Raw genomic sequence first — 14254 nt, 5'->3', positions numbered from 1 at the left:
TTTAAAAATACTTTTAAGTTTTATTTTGTTTTAATTTTGTTCCAAAAAATTTTTATTTGTATCAAATATACCTCTAATGACTAATTTTTTAAAAAATTTAAGGCAAATTCAACAATCATTTCATAAGAATAACCTCTCAATACAAGTAAATCAAGCCTAATTTTCATACATTATTGTTAGATTGGTCTTAATTTTTTTGAAAATTCAGCCGTCAAAAGGATATTTGATACAAATAAAAAACTTTTGGAATAAAATTAAAACAAAATAAAACTTAAAGATATTTTTAAAATTTTCACCAAACTTCAAAAATAAAAAATATATTTTACCCAACTAAATATAAGAGTCATTAAGTTAAAGGTTTAGAATGTAGGATTGATGATTTAGGATCTACAATAGTATATATAATTCATAATATTTTTTATATCTAAATTATTTATTTTTTTTTAATAATAAAATCAATTTATCCTTTTAAATAATTTTTAAGTCTAACAATATATGAAGATTTCTCTCACATGTAATTTAATTCCGTTATAAATCTCTAAAATAAACCAATCAGTTCTATAATATATCAAAGTAGATATAACTTTTTTATCATTTAAAAATTTTGTTAGTTATAACAATCTTTTTCTTTTATTTTAATTGTTTTCATAGCATATATGAAATGTAAGTAATATATTGTAGATAAAGAAATAAAGGAGTCATGTTATGATTAGCATTTACAATAGTTGATTTAATTATATAAATTGGGTTCACTAATTGAAAAAGAGGGTTTATATTTAACTACAAAGATTAAAATTTATTTTGGTCAAACAAAAAAAATGGTTGCAGATAAAGGATATGTAGTTCTTCTATTTATTAATTAAGTAATTTATAATTAATTGAATATTATTTGTAATAATATTAGTTTATGATTTTCAATTTCTCTCACATAAAATTTAATTTCGTTACCTTTCTAGTATTTAGTACAAAATTCTTTGATTTCAAGTTACAACAATTATTTTCTTACGCCTTTTTATGGTTCTTAAAACATCTATAAAATATAAGTAATGTATCATATATTAAAAAATAATAAAATTATTCTATAGTTAGCATTATAATAATTAACTTAATTATTTAAATTTTAAAGTTCACCAATTGAGTGAGAATTTACTCTTTTTAAAAAAAATGTTAAAGACTTACAATTGTATAAATCTAGTATAGATTTTTACACTTCACCATTTAAGATTTCGTTTTTACAAATATTAACAATAGTAGCAATTTTCTTCATTTTAATTTATATTTTACTTTATTATTGATACAAATGATAATAATTATTGTTTACGATAGAATCTTGAGGATTAGGCATTATAACATGAATTTCACTAGAAAGACAATAAAAAATTTTAACAATATATATATAATGGCTGATTATTTAGCCCAATAAAAATAAATAGTAAAAACTACTTCACATATTACTCTAAACTTAAAAATCTCTATTCAATTATTTTATATCAAATTTTAAATTTTAAAATTTTCAATTTCAAATTTTCAATTTTAACAATATGACCCTAAGGTAGCGTTTGGTGGAGAGACAGAGACGGAAAGACTGATACTGAGAGACAAAGACGGAAAGACAGGGATTGAAATAAATCTCAGTATTCTGTTTGGTGTAAAATGGGAGACAGTAATTGAAACAAGAATGAAACTCTTATTTAATTTGCATAAAGGGTAAAATTGAAATTAATTAATTGAAATGAAAGTATTTTAGGTATAAAATGTTATTAAAATTTCAGTCTCCATCTCTAAAAATTTCAGTCCCCTGTGTTCCTACTTTTTGGAGGTACTGAAATACTTAAATTTTAGAGACAGAGACAAAAATTTTAATACCAGTCTCTGAACTAATAAACACAATACTAAGTCTCAGTCTCTCAGTTTCTGTCTCATTACCTCAAAACAAACACTACCTAAGCTCCAACAGCACCGTGACTTCCCCAAAATTTCATACTGGATATAATGCTGGCTACTTTATTTTGCATCATCCCTTTTTTCTTTTAACCAGTTCTAACTATTTAATTCACTGGGTCCAATTACTATTTCCTTTCACTTTTGACACATTTTTTGGAATATACCATTATAATTTCATGGTTTTATTGTCCATTTCATTCGAGGCCCAATCCATCAAAAACTGGTCTAGGACCTGTAATTACCATTCTGTCATTGTGGTAATATTCCTTCACTTACCATGTTTTTTTTGAAATTAATCATACAATAACTAACTTTTTCATCCATATATCTTAGTGCTTGTTTGGTCATTATTATTATGATAAAAAAAGATATTTTTTAATGAAAATTTTTTTTTATCTTTTAGAGTATTTGATAAATTTTTAAAAGTAAAAGTAAAAATTTTAAACAAAAAAATATTTTTTTTGAAAAGCTGTAATTTACATTTTTTTTAAAAGATCTTTTTTCTTTAAAAAAAAGATGTTTTTCATGTACTAAATAAACAAAAAAAATATTTTTTATATCCAAACATAATTGATAGATAAAAAAAATCTTTTTGCATAAAATACCCAAACATAAAATTACTTTTACTTTTTCATAAGATCTTTTACTAAGAAAAAATAACTCAAAAAAAGATATTTTCTTAGAAGCTCATCCAAACAAGTCCTTAATTTTATTGGCCAGTCAACTATAGTTAGTCTTAACATATTAACCACCACAAAACATGGTCACCACATAACTTACCTATATATTTTGTAGAAGTTATAAAATTAATAGTAATTAGTCTCTCACTTTAGTATTTTATTAATTTTTTATTTTAAAAGATTTAATTTAAATTCTTTTTTTTAATTATCAAATTTAACATTAGCCTTATTTATACTCCTTACCAGAATTATTTTGAAATATGGTAATCTAATTTATGTGTATCATTAATTGATTATTTTACTTAGAAAAAATTTAAATAGGTAACTAGGCCATTATGACAGTTTCTAGTTTTTACAATGTGTAATGATGTTCTTCTTATGCCTTTATATAATTATTTATATGACCTTGCACATTGCCATAATCATCATGTTGTCCTCACCGTATCAAGGTAAAAAAATATATATATATAAATAAATAAAAATTAATAATAAAATAAAATAAAATAAGACAATTCACCTAAATAAAATAAATGGACTAAATATTTACTCAAATGTAACAATTAAAAACAGATTACTTATTTATTTTATTTTTATTTTATGTAAATTGTGAAATTTCTTTCACTTTTTACAAAAATATATAAACCGTGGTATCACTTTTGAAAAATGTAGAAAATATATAAACAGTGACACTCCTTCCATAGTTTATGAATAATAAGCATGCATACATTTTATTCCTTCCACAATTTATGAGGATTAAAAACTTTATATATACTCGGAGAAATCAATTGTATAGAAGAGTATCATTTTTATAATGATAAGTGAGGAAGAGAATTTTTTAATACTAATGCATTGTTCTGAAAAAATTTATAGAAACAAGAGATACGGTGTGAAATTCATTGACATAGAACCCTTAAGTGTATTTATCAGTATATCAAATACGTTATAAGATCTAAAGAACAGCATATGGCAGAAGCTTGAAGTATTTGGGAGCAAGTGGGTGAATTCTCTCCTAACACTATAAATACACCGCTGTAACATGTGGAAGAAAAAATTATTTTGACATTAATCAAATTTTAAAAATATATGATTCATTGACGAAAAAATTAATTCGACACACATCAAATTTAAAAAAAAATATGATTCATTAACGAAAAAATTGGTTCATTATCGAAAAAATTAATTCGATATTAATAAAAATTTAACGTACAAATCACTACACTATAAATTATTTACAAATTACACAAAGCACACATAACATTTTAACACATAAATTAACAAAAAAAAAAACTCCTTATTAATGAAATTTTAGCATATAAAAAACTAACATCTTAGTTGATATTGTCAGTCACGTGAGTAACGCCGTTTAATCCGTACATGCGATCTTGGTTTTCCATGACCCCACCACGCCAGAGTCTCGATGCCTCCGGATTCTCTCCCAAATGCTCTCACCTCCAACAACTCTAACACTCAACAATATAATCCGTCGTTCGGTTTCGCGGATTATGTATATATATAGGTCTTCATAAACTGTGGAAGGGATACCACAGTTTGTGCTCACATTTTTTTCTTTGTAAATTGTGGAAGAAATACCACGTTTTATGCACACAATTTTTTCTTTGTAAATCATGGAAGGGGTATTAGCACACATTTTTTTTTCATAAACTGTGGAAGAGATACTAAAGTTTACATATTTTTGTAAAAACCGGAAGAGATTCTATGATTTACATAGAATAAAAAATAGGACAACTAAATAGTCACTTTTCAATTATTGTATTTGGATAAATATTTGATTTATTTATTTTATTTAGGTGAATTGCCTCATAAAATATGTGGTATATTACATTTATGATGGCAAAAAATTTATACAATTATTCAATTAAATTTATAAATTTAAATAATTTTTCAAATAAACAATTTTAAAATTAATTATTTTTATTAATATAATAATATACAATTAAATAACCATATAAAACTATTTTTATATTATTAGTATATAAAAATTAAATTCTACTTGTAAACTTCTTTTAATTTATTTATTTTTTTTATCTCAAGTAATCTTGTCAAATGTGATCTTTTATTATATAACATTTTATAATATCAATTTGAGAAAAAATGAGAGAATTCATTACTAATTAACTATTTTGAAACATTTATATATATATATATATATATATATATATATATATATATATATATATATTTGATTATGGACAATATAATAGAAGTGATGAAAAAGCTCACTACAAGCGTGCACAAATCATGTTAATCTTTAAGATCTTAAAACCTTTAGCCAGTTGCATTATTGTAACGAAACAACATCTATCCATATATATCTCAATCAAAACTTAACCTACAATTATAAAATTAAAATCTAAAGATAAAGTCAAAGGATGAGCAAGAACCACATTAGGGTTTAGCCATAAAAGAAGCCACATGGTCCCCAATGGCAAGTTTTGCCAGGAGACAAGTCACCTCACACTCCAACCATTTTAAAAAACTTGGGACCCTCTTCCATCAAACTCTTAATAATTATTATAATTATTAATTATTAATATTGCGATAGATGGGCTATTTATGCCCACGCCTAATCTCACCCATGATTCCACCTTATAGGCTTATACACACATGCGCATATGATTATTGATTAGACAAAAAAGTTGTTGTGACATCCCTTTTAATTAAAAGTTTAGCCAACACATATATTAAAGTTATTAATTGAAAAATGTTTTATAGAAAATATATAAAATTTAAGTTTTTAATATATTTGTTATGGATAAAGTACTAAATTTATCCTCTATGTTTAGACGTAATTCTATTTTAGTCTTTAAGATTTAAAGTATCATATTTGAATTCAAAAATTTTTTATTTAACTTCAATATAGTTTCACCGTAAAGTCAAAGTTACATAATTAACAAAATGTCATACATGACAGCACAATAAGAATAAAGTCAATAATTTAGAAAACAAATACAAATTCCAGAGGTACAAAGTCAACCGTAAATATACTAATACATTTATTTATCATTTTCTTTAGTTTTTTAGAAAATATTTCATTTAAATTGTAAAAAGAATAATAAATAAATGTATTGATACATCACAGTTGATTTTGTACCTCTAAAACTTGTACTTGTTCTCCAAATTATTGACCTTGTTTTTGTACTGCTGTCATGTAGGACATTCCATTAATTATTTAACTTTGACCTCACAGTGAGATTATATTAAAGCCAAATAAAACTTTTTTAGATTTAAATAAGACTCTCTAAATTTTAAATATCAAAATAGAATTCCACCCAAACGTAGAAAACTAATTTAATACTTTACTCAATTTATTATTATTAAAAATTTAAAATTTGTAGTGTTTAGGATTTTATTTTAATATTAAAATAAAAAATTTAAAACTTTTATTAATAATAATTTTATATAGTATTAAAATATATTGATTAATTTTTTATTAATTAATCTAAATTAAATTTTTATTAATAAATTATAATTCAAATGATATAATATTTCCATACTCACTTAAAAATCATAGATTCGAATGTCCCTATCTTTAAAAAAAAAATCTAAATTAAGCTTTTAACTTAGCTTTTGCCTTTTGGACATAATTAACTACAAGTTATCGTGTCATCATGCATTTATACTACCTATATTAACGCCACTTTTGGACTTGCTGATACCAATTATGATTTAGAAAAGAGAAAGAGAAAGAGAAATGGCACCCTTTCTTATTTTGCACCCAGAGAACTTTATAAGAATAATAATATAATATAATATGATATGAGATACCATATTGGATAATGGATGAGCACGAGATGGCATAGTATATATATCAGCATTCACCAAACTTATGATTAGAGGATTTTGTGGACCCATGTGAACGCCACTTATGCCATGATCCCTCACCATTCACCAAAGATATACGTGTCTTGATTAAGTAAATACATTTTGTCTTACAAATAAAATAACTAAGATAATAAAATTGGGTTGCTGTAATATATAGTTATCTCATTAATCCTTTTAAGTAAGGGTCAGATAGACAAAATAAGTTGCCGGACATTAAAACCGACAAATTATTGTTGGTTTAGAAGTAATTTGTTGGTTCAGAAGTTTATCGGCTTGAAATTAGGGTATTGATATGTGGTATATGTATTTAGTATTTTTTTTCTTACCGTATTTTTCAATCGTATTCAATAAGATAAAAATTAATTTGTGGTATATTAAAATTCTATTTAAAAAAAGTAATATTAATTAAATTATTATATATATAAAATAAAATTCAAATTTTTAATATTTATTTAAGTAGACAAATAAATTAATTCCTCAATTAATTTAAATGGATTCGTATAGTTATCTAAAATAATAAGTTTAGCTTCATAAATAATACTTGTATACATGAATTCAAAATGGGTGAATCGAGAACAAATTAACATATATAGTTACCCAACTACTTTTCTTTTTAAACTAAAGATAGAGGATTCGAATTCGCAACCTCTAAATTGAGTATGGAGAGACTATGTCATTTGAGTTATTATTTATTGGCTAATTACCCAACTACTTATTAGAATTGAGATTGATTTATTGATAATATAAGTGTATTTTAATTTTTTAATAAGTTAAAGTCAATTAAAACTCATTGGTCAACAACAAATCCTTAAATAGAACTCAGTACCGCGAGTTCTTGGCTTGCCGGACTAAAAGATACCGTAAAAAAAAAAATCAATTAAAACTCACAAGCGCAGCTAAATTAGATCATAAAGCTATGATTTAAAAAATAAATCTTACCTATATATAATAAAAGCTTATTTAACATATTTATATAACAATGCCATGAAAATGAACCATCTGTATCCAATTTATATAATTTATAACTTAAATATTATATCATACAAATTAAGAACAATAAAGTAATTGAGAGCAAAGCATAATAAACCTTTATTAATTAGTCCTACATACTTATCATTTTCTTTACCCCTCACTTAGCTTGTTGTTTGCTTTAATTTCTTACTATAAGTCGCCGCACACATTATTTAGCACAAAGTGTATCCGTAGTGTCATTAACTTCAATCATTATTAACATTTTTTCTCATAAAAAATTTAAAGTAATTGACTCATACTTTTTTTGTTCACATACCTTTGTTTCATAATTTACATTTAATCTTTTATTCGTTTATGTTATTTATTTTCAAAAACAAAATATCAATATATATTCGGTTACATTTTCTTTACTTGATATATTTTAATTATTAATTAATCTTTTGGCTTGTTATACCAAGTATTTATATGTATTTAATTTAATTAGTCTTCAATCAGATGCATGTGCTATATTTGAGGACCATATATATTGCTAGGATTGTGGTCCTTATGTACCGTTTTAATTGCCCTTTGCTACCTTAGCTTTTTAAGAAAACGATTATTCATATAATCTAAATATAAATGATGAGTAGTGCTTTGAGATTTTTCTGAGTTATCAAAATCTATCATAGAAACTTTTATATGATCATTATTATTATTATTGTTTGTGAACGAAATTATTGGTGTTGGGGCAGGAAATCAATGTAAGGAGCGATATATATGATATTACTATATATATAAATATAATAATAACATACATGACCCATATTATTATGCGAACTTAGAAAGATCTCGTGGTGTATAATTATTGTTGTAGGGTTTATCAGAATAAAATCTTATGTACTATTAAAATTATTAATTTTTTATTTATGTACGAAGAGACACCAAAATTCTTTGTGGTCCTGAGAATAATAATTGAAAACTATAATTCTGTTAATAGCATCGTTCCCGAACATGGGATAGCAGCGCAAGTTAACAAGTCCACAGTTAGTATGATCAATAATAATAATTAGGGGTCCATTTAATTTATAGCATATAGTGATTTGAGAAAAAGATGCTTGCTTTTTCGCTCCTATCACAAATAGGTGTTGTATCATATTTAGTTTAAGTTAGACACGTTTCTTTAGAAAATGACGTAAAATATAAATGAAAAAAGTTTAATTAATTTGTTTTATTTTAAAAAGGTAAATTTACTATTAGAAAAAATAATAAGTTTTTTTTTCCTCTAAAATTAGGAATGAGATGATTCCATTTTCGAACATATAATAAAAGTGGAGATGCGGGGGATCGAACCCCGTGCCTCTCGCATGCAAAGCGAGCGCTCTACCATTTGAGCTACATCCCCAGATGAACACATAAAGCATGTTATGGTGTAGTGAAAAGGTTTAATTTAGACATGTATATTGACACTTTAGTTAACATCATTCAGAAATAAAATACAAAAAATCCATATTTCTCCGAACACCATTTTTTTAACTTTAATTCTTCAAATACAATTTTTTAAGTTTGTCACACCCCGACGAATTCCTTCAAATATTTTAAATTCTACGTTTTTAATCTATTATTATCATCTTCAAATAGTATATAGATCTACAAACAGTATATAAAAGTACACAAAAATACACTGACAACAAGTATGACTTCTTCAAAGATTTTTTAATTATAAATTAAAAAAATAAGGCATATTTATGACAACCATTATCATCGTCTCCAGAAATACATAGAAAACACCGGAATAAATTATATTTAACAAGAATTTTTTTAATTATACGTCGTATTTTATTTTGAAATAAATTTTAAAAATATAAATAATTTTTTTCAAAATAAAATACGACTTATAATAAAATCCTTGTTAAATATGGTTTATTCCGGTGTACTTATGTATTTCTGGAGACGATGATAATGGTTGTCATTGTTAAATATGACTTATTTTTTTAATTTATAATTAAAAATCTTTGAAGAAGTCATGTTTGTTGTCTGTATATTTTTGTGTACTCTTATATACTGTTTGTTGATTTATATACTATTTGAAAACGATGATAATAAATTAAAATGGATTATAAACGTCGATTTTAAAATATTTGAAGAGAGTTCGCGAGCAAGGATAAAGCGAATTCTATAACTTTTATAGAATTTTGCCGGAAATGCGATAAATTTACTCTAAAAAAGATCGTATTTGGAGGATTAAAGTTTAAAAATAGTGTTTAGAGAAATATGAATTTTTTTTAATCACATTTTTTCTGTGTAACTACGTTATATTTATATTGATATATAGTTTGTTCATCTTGTGGAGTTGCATCTATTTTAGTTGGAGAATACTCACATAAAAATAAAAATGACATTTTAAATTTTTAGATAATTAGTTAAATATAATTAATCAAATATATTAAACTATTTAATAATTTATAATTCTATTTTTGTAGGAATATGGGATCACAAGAGTATCCACCATTTTGGTTAAGTGCAATATCATCAGTGCTTGTTGATTTTCAAGCGGACCGCACGTTGAAGCAGTGCATGCATGTTTAATTTCATCTGAGAAGTGAGAACCACTTACATGATTGCGTAAATTATGATGAAAGGGAATAATTATTATGCTTCAATTATTACGAAAAATAATTATAAAGTAATAATATCAGTCGTGGTTTTCTTTATCATATCTTTCAAGTCTGTATTTTTTATAAATTAGTTTAAAGTTACAAATTTATAATATTATATAACATTTCCTAATATTATATAAATTTATTAGTTTCGGATATCTCAAAATGAATTTTGATAATTAACAAATTTAAATATAATTTAATAATTTTATTAATGTACTATTTAATATTTGTTCAAATGTAAAAAATGTACTCAGAATTCTTAACTAGTATAAATAAACTAAGTATTTTGTGAAACAGGAAAAATCTAAATGTTAAAAAATACAAAAAAATGTTAGATGGTTGATAAAATTTATTGTTTTTAACTAATAATTAGTCATTAATATTTAAAAATATAAGCTAAAAATAGGATAAAACACATAAACAAAGCAAATGAAAATTAATATTACATAATAGTTCTAAATACAATAACGTTACATGCATGTCCAATTTTGACAATAAAATTATATAAATCGAAGCAAACCAACTCAATTTACCTTTTTTCAATGTAAATCAAATTCACTCTATCATCTATGTAAATCAAATTTACTCAATTCGATTTAGCATTAGAACACATAAATCGATATTAATTAATGGATTCGATTTACCTAAATAAAGCATTGCATGGTGTAAATTAAAATAATTACATTCGATTTACTTCATGTGGGAAAACGTAGCTAAATTGAATCATAAATCATAATAATTCGATAAATAGATAGAGAGATAGATAGAGAGAGAGCGAGAGGGAGAGAGAGATATTAATTCGATGTATATAAATATGAATTAAACATGAAATCCTTATCATAGTGAGACTCACAATGCCTAATGATAATAGTTTTTTAATTCTTGTGCACTATAAAGAGTCGATTTAAAAAAAAAATAAATGCGAAAGGGAATAAAATTTATTAATAAGGATCCATTGAGTATTTTTATCAAACCTTCTATGAGTTTCATTAAGTTTCAGAATACTATAATACAAAAATTAGGACTGCAGGCATGAAACATGTGGATAAATTATTCTATAGAATTCATATTTCTATAGTACGTGAAGGTGTGAAGTACAATTCTTTCGTCATAGACAATGACAAAGATTTGCAAGTTCTGTTCTACTGTTGTCGTCAAATTTTCGAGGTCAGGACCCCTGAGATATTGGCCAAGTTTGGAGATGTGGTTTGTAATTCGGGATGATCGAACCAAAATTCTCAATCTTTAGCAATGCCAACCGTCTCTAGTTCAATACCTCTTGGTGGCTCATCATCTGTGCCTGTCATTGCACCTGAGGTAGTTTTGGTTATATCTCTATCCTTCATAGCTGATCTAAACTGCGATATTGTAGGACAAATAGTTGATACTCGACCCTTCGGTGAGCTTAGCTTGCTATTGCTATTGCGATGGTCGATACTCCTGTTATGACCCCAGTTTCTAGGGAGGATGGAGCACCAGATGGTGTCGAAGATGTACTGTGGGATGATGATGATGATGTGGAGCCCGCCACAATTGTTGATGATAGTAATGATGATATAGCGAGGAGTATTTCAGTTGATAGTGGTGGAACCTCTAGCTAGTTTAGGAACTCAATAGTATCCCCCACACTTTTCGACTTTAGATTTGGAGGCCACGACACATCAAGGATTATCGGGAGTAGCTTCTGGATTTGGGTCCAAAGATATACAGAATACAGGAGGTCTAGCTAAGTTCCAAGTTGGTCAACAGTTTTAGGATAAAGAGGAGGTCGTCTTAAGCGTGAAGACTTATAGCATTTGTCGTGGGGTTGAATACAAAGTGCTAAAATATGATCATTGCAAGTACCGTGAGAAGCGTAAGGATTTTGGCAACGGTTGCACATGGTTGATTCAGATCACTTTTAGCCAACAAAAGGGTATTTTGGAGGTAAGACGGTACAATGAACCAAATATTTGTTTGACCACGTCGATATCTAGCGATCACATGATGCTTGATTATCATATTATATTGGCTTTCATACTGACTATGATTAGAGCTGCTGCTACCATGTCGATCAAGGTACTACAGAATACGACAGATGCACATTTTGGATTCAGACCGATTTACGGGAGGGTTTGGTTGGCTAAGCAGAAGTCCGTTGCATAGATTTACAGAGATTGAAAAGAGTTGTATAATGAGTTGCCAATATGGGTACTGGGTGTGCAGATAATGATGTCAGATAGTGTTGCAGCAATGAAGACGAGCCCTGTGCGAGTTGGTGGATAAGTCGATGAGTCATCAGCTTATTTCCATTAGTTTTTCTGGACTTTCCCACCGTATATCAAGTCCTTCAGACAATGTAAGCTGTTGGTTAGTATTGATGGGACCCACTTGTACAGTAAATATAAGGTACATTGCTTGTTGCAATTGCTCAGAATGACGATTCCAACAACATTCCTATTGCTTTCGCACTTGTGGAGGGTGAGAATACGGAGTCATTGTCGTTCTTTCTATCTCACATTCGGTGGCACATAACACCTCACTTGGGTAATCTCGTTATATTGAATAGGCACAACGGAATCAAGGCTGCTTTGGAGACTCCTGATGGCGGTTGGCGTCCACCTAATGCCTACTGGATATTTTGTATTCGACATGTGGCGGCAAATTTCGTCCTGAGTTTTAAGGGCAAGGATGCACAGAGATTTTTAGTAAATACTGCTTATGCCAAGACTGAGATCGAGTTTGACTACTGATTTGACATTTTTCGCTGAAGATCTTGCAATATGTGGCTGAGCTAACATGATTGAGTATGAGTAGTGGACTCAGTATCGAGATGAAGGTGGAGATTCAGGCATATGACTACTAACATCTCCGAGTGTGTAAACTCCATACTAAAAGGTGTAAGGAACCTTCTAGTTTGTTCGTTGCTAAAATTCACCTATGGGGATTGGCCGAGTTATTTGTTCGGAAGGAGAGAGAGGTAGAGGCACTGTTAGAAATCGGGCAGCAATTTAGTCAGCATTTAATGACAGTAGTAGAGGCTAATTTGAAGGCTTCATGGTGTTTCACGGTGACTTTGTATGATAGAGATAATTATGAGTTTACTATGGTTGAGACCACTCCGACTGGTAGCTTTTCACTTAGCTCTTACAGAGTGTCCCTCAGGGACCAGACATGTGATTGTGGATATTTTCAGCCACTTCATTATCTATGTCGCCATGCCTTAGTATGCTGTGCATACTCACATATGAGTTGGGCAACTTATGTCCATGAGGTGCATCGCCTTAACTCGATGTTTAATGTCTATTAGATGAGATTCACACCTCCAATTCTTGAGGGGTTTTATTCACCATACGATAGTCCGACAGTCATACTCAATCCTACCAAGGGATGTGCTTCTAAAGGACGTTCCAGGACTACTAGGATCCAGACTACTATGGATGAGATTGATTCGAACAGACTTAAGAGATGTGGGTTATTTCTAAGAACCATAACAAAATTATTCACTAAATGAATATTAAATAATGCATGTCTTAATAAAAAATGCCTTAAATCCAAACAAATAATCTTACAAGCAAAAAAAAAAAAAAAAATTCCAACCTAAATCTAAATGGACCTAACGCGGAAAATTCTAACAAAAAATAATTAATGTAAAACATACCACATCCTCAATTACTATTATTACTTACACTTTCGAGTTAAATTAAGGGTACTCTTAAATTAAATTTCAATTATACTATTTTTCACTACTTAATATAACATTTATAACTTATAAATTTTAACAGGTCTTCTACTCAATACTCTAACTAACAAATATTTATAATCACTACTTTAACCACTATTTATAGTTAAAAAATTCTAATTTCTAACTAATATTTATAAACAAATATTTTAAGCGGCTTAATATTAATAACATTTGTAATCTATCTTTAAAAAAAGTATTCATTAACCATTTCATTAATACCACCAGTATTATGGACAACTTTATTCAACCGATAGATATAATCCGGGTCATTCTTCATGTGCGCAGTTTTAAATCTTGTGGTGTTGTTGCCTAACTTTTTTTTTTCTCTAGGATGCGTTTTGGTGGTGGGAACGATTGTGAATTGTATTTCGAAACAACTCAATTCAAATTGTATATATAGGTGTATTGAAAATAAATCAAAGCAATACATTCGATTTAACTACCGTGTACAT

General features: G+C 27.2%; 1 non-coding gene across 1 annotated transcript; it reads right to left on the bottom strand.

Annotated features, from left to right (window-relative positions):
• Window positions 1-8747: 8747 nt before the first annotated feature.
• Window positions 8748-8820, bottom strand: TRNAA-UGC (transfer RNA alanine (anticodon UGC)). Its single transcript has one exon. It is a non-coding gene; the product is annotated as a tRNA-Ala (tRNA).
• Window positions 8821-14254: the final 5434 nt, after the last annotated feature.

The sequence above is a fragment of the Arachis stenosperma genome, chromosome 6, assembly GCF_014773155.1.
Source record: "Arachis stenosperma cultivar V10309 chromosome 6, arast.V10309.gnm1.PFL2, whole genome shotgun sequence".
In the NCBI taxonomy this organism is placed as follows: Eukaryota; Viridiplantae; Streptophyta; class Magnoliopsida; order Fabales; family Fabaceae; genus Arachis; species Arachis stenosperma.
This window is presented reverse-complemented; position numbering and strand designations above follow the sequence as displayed.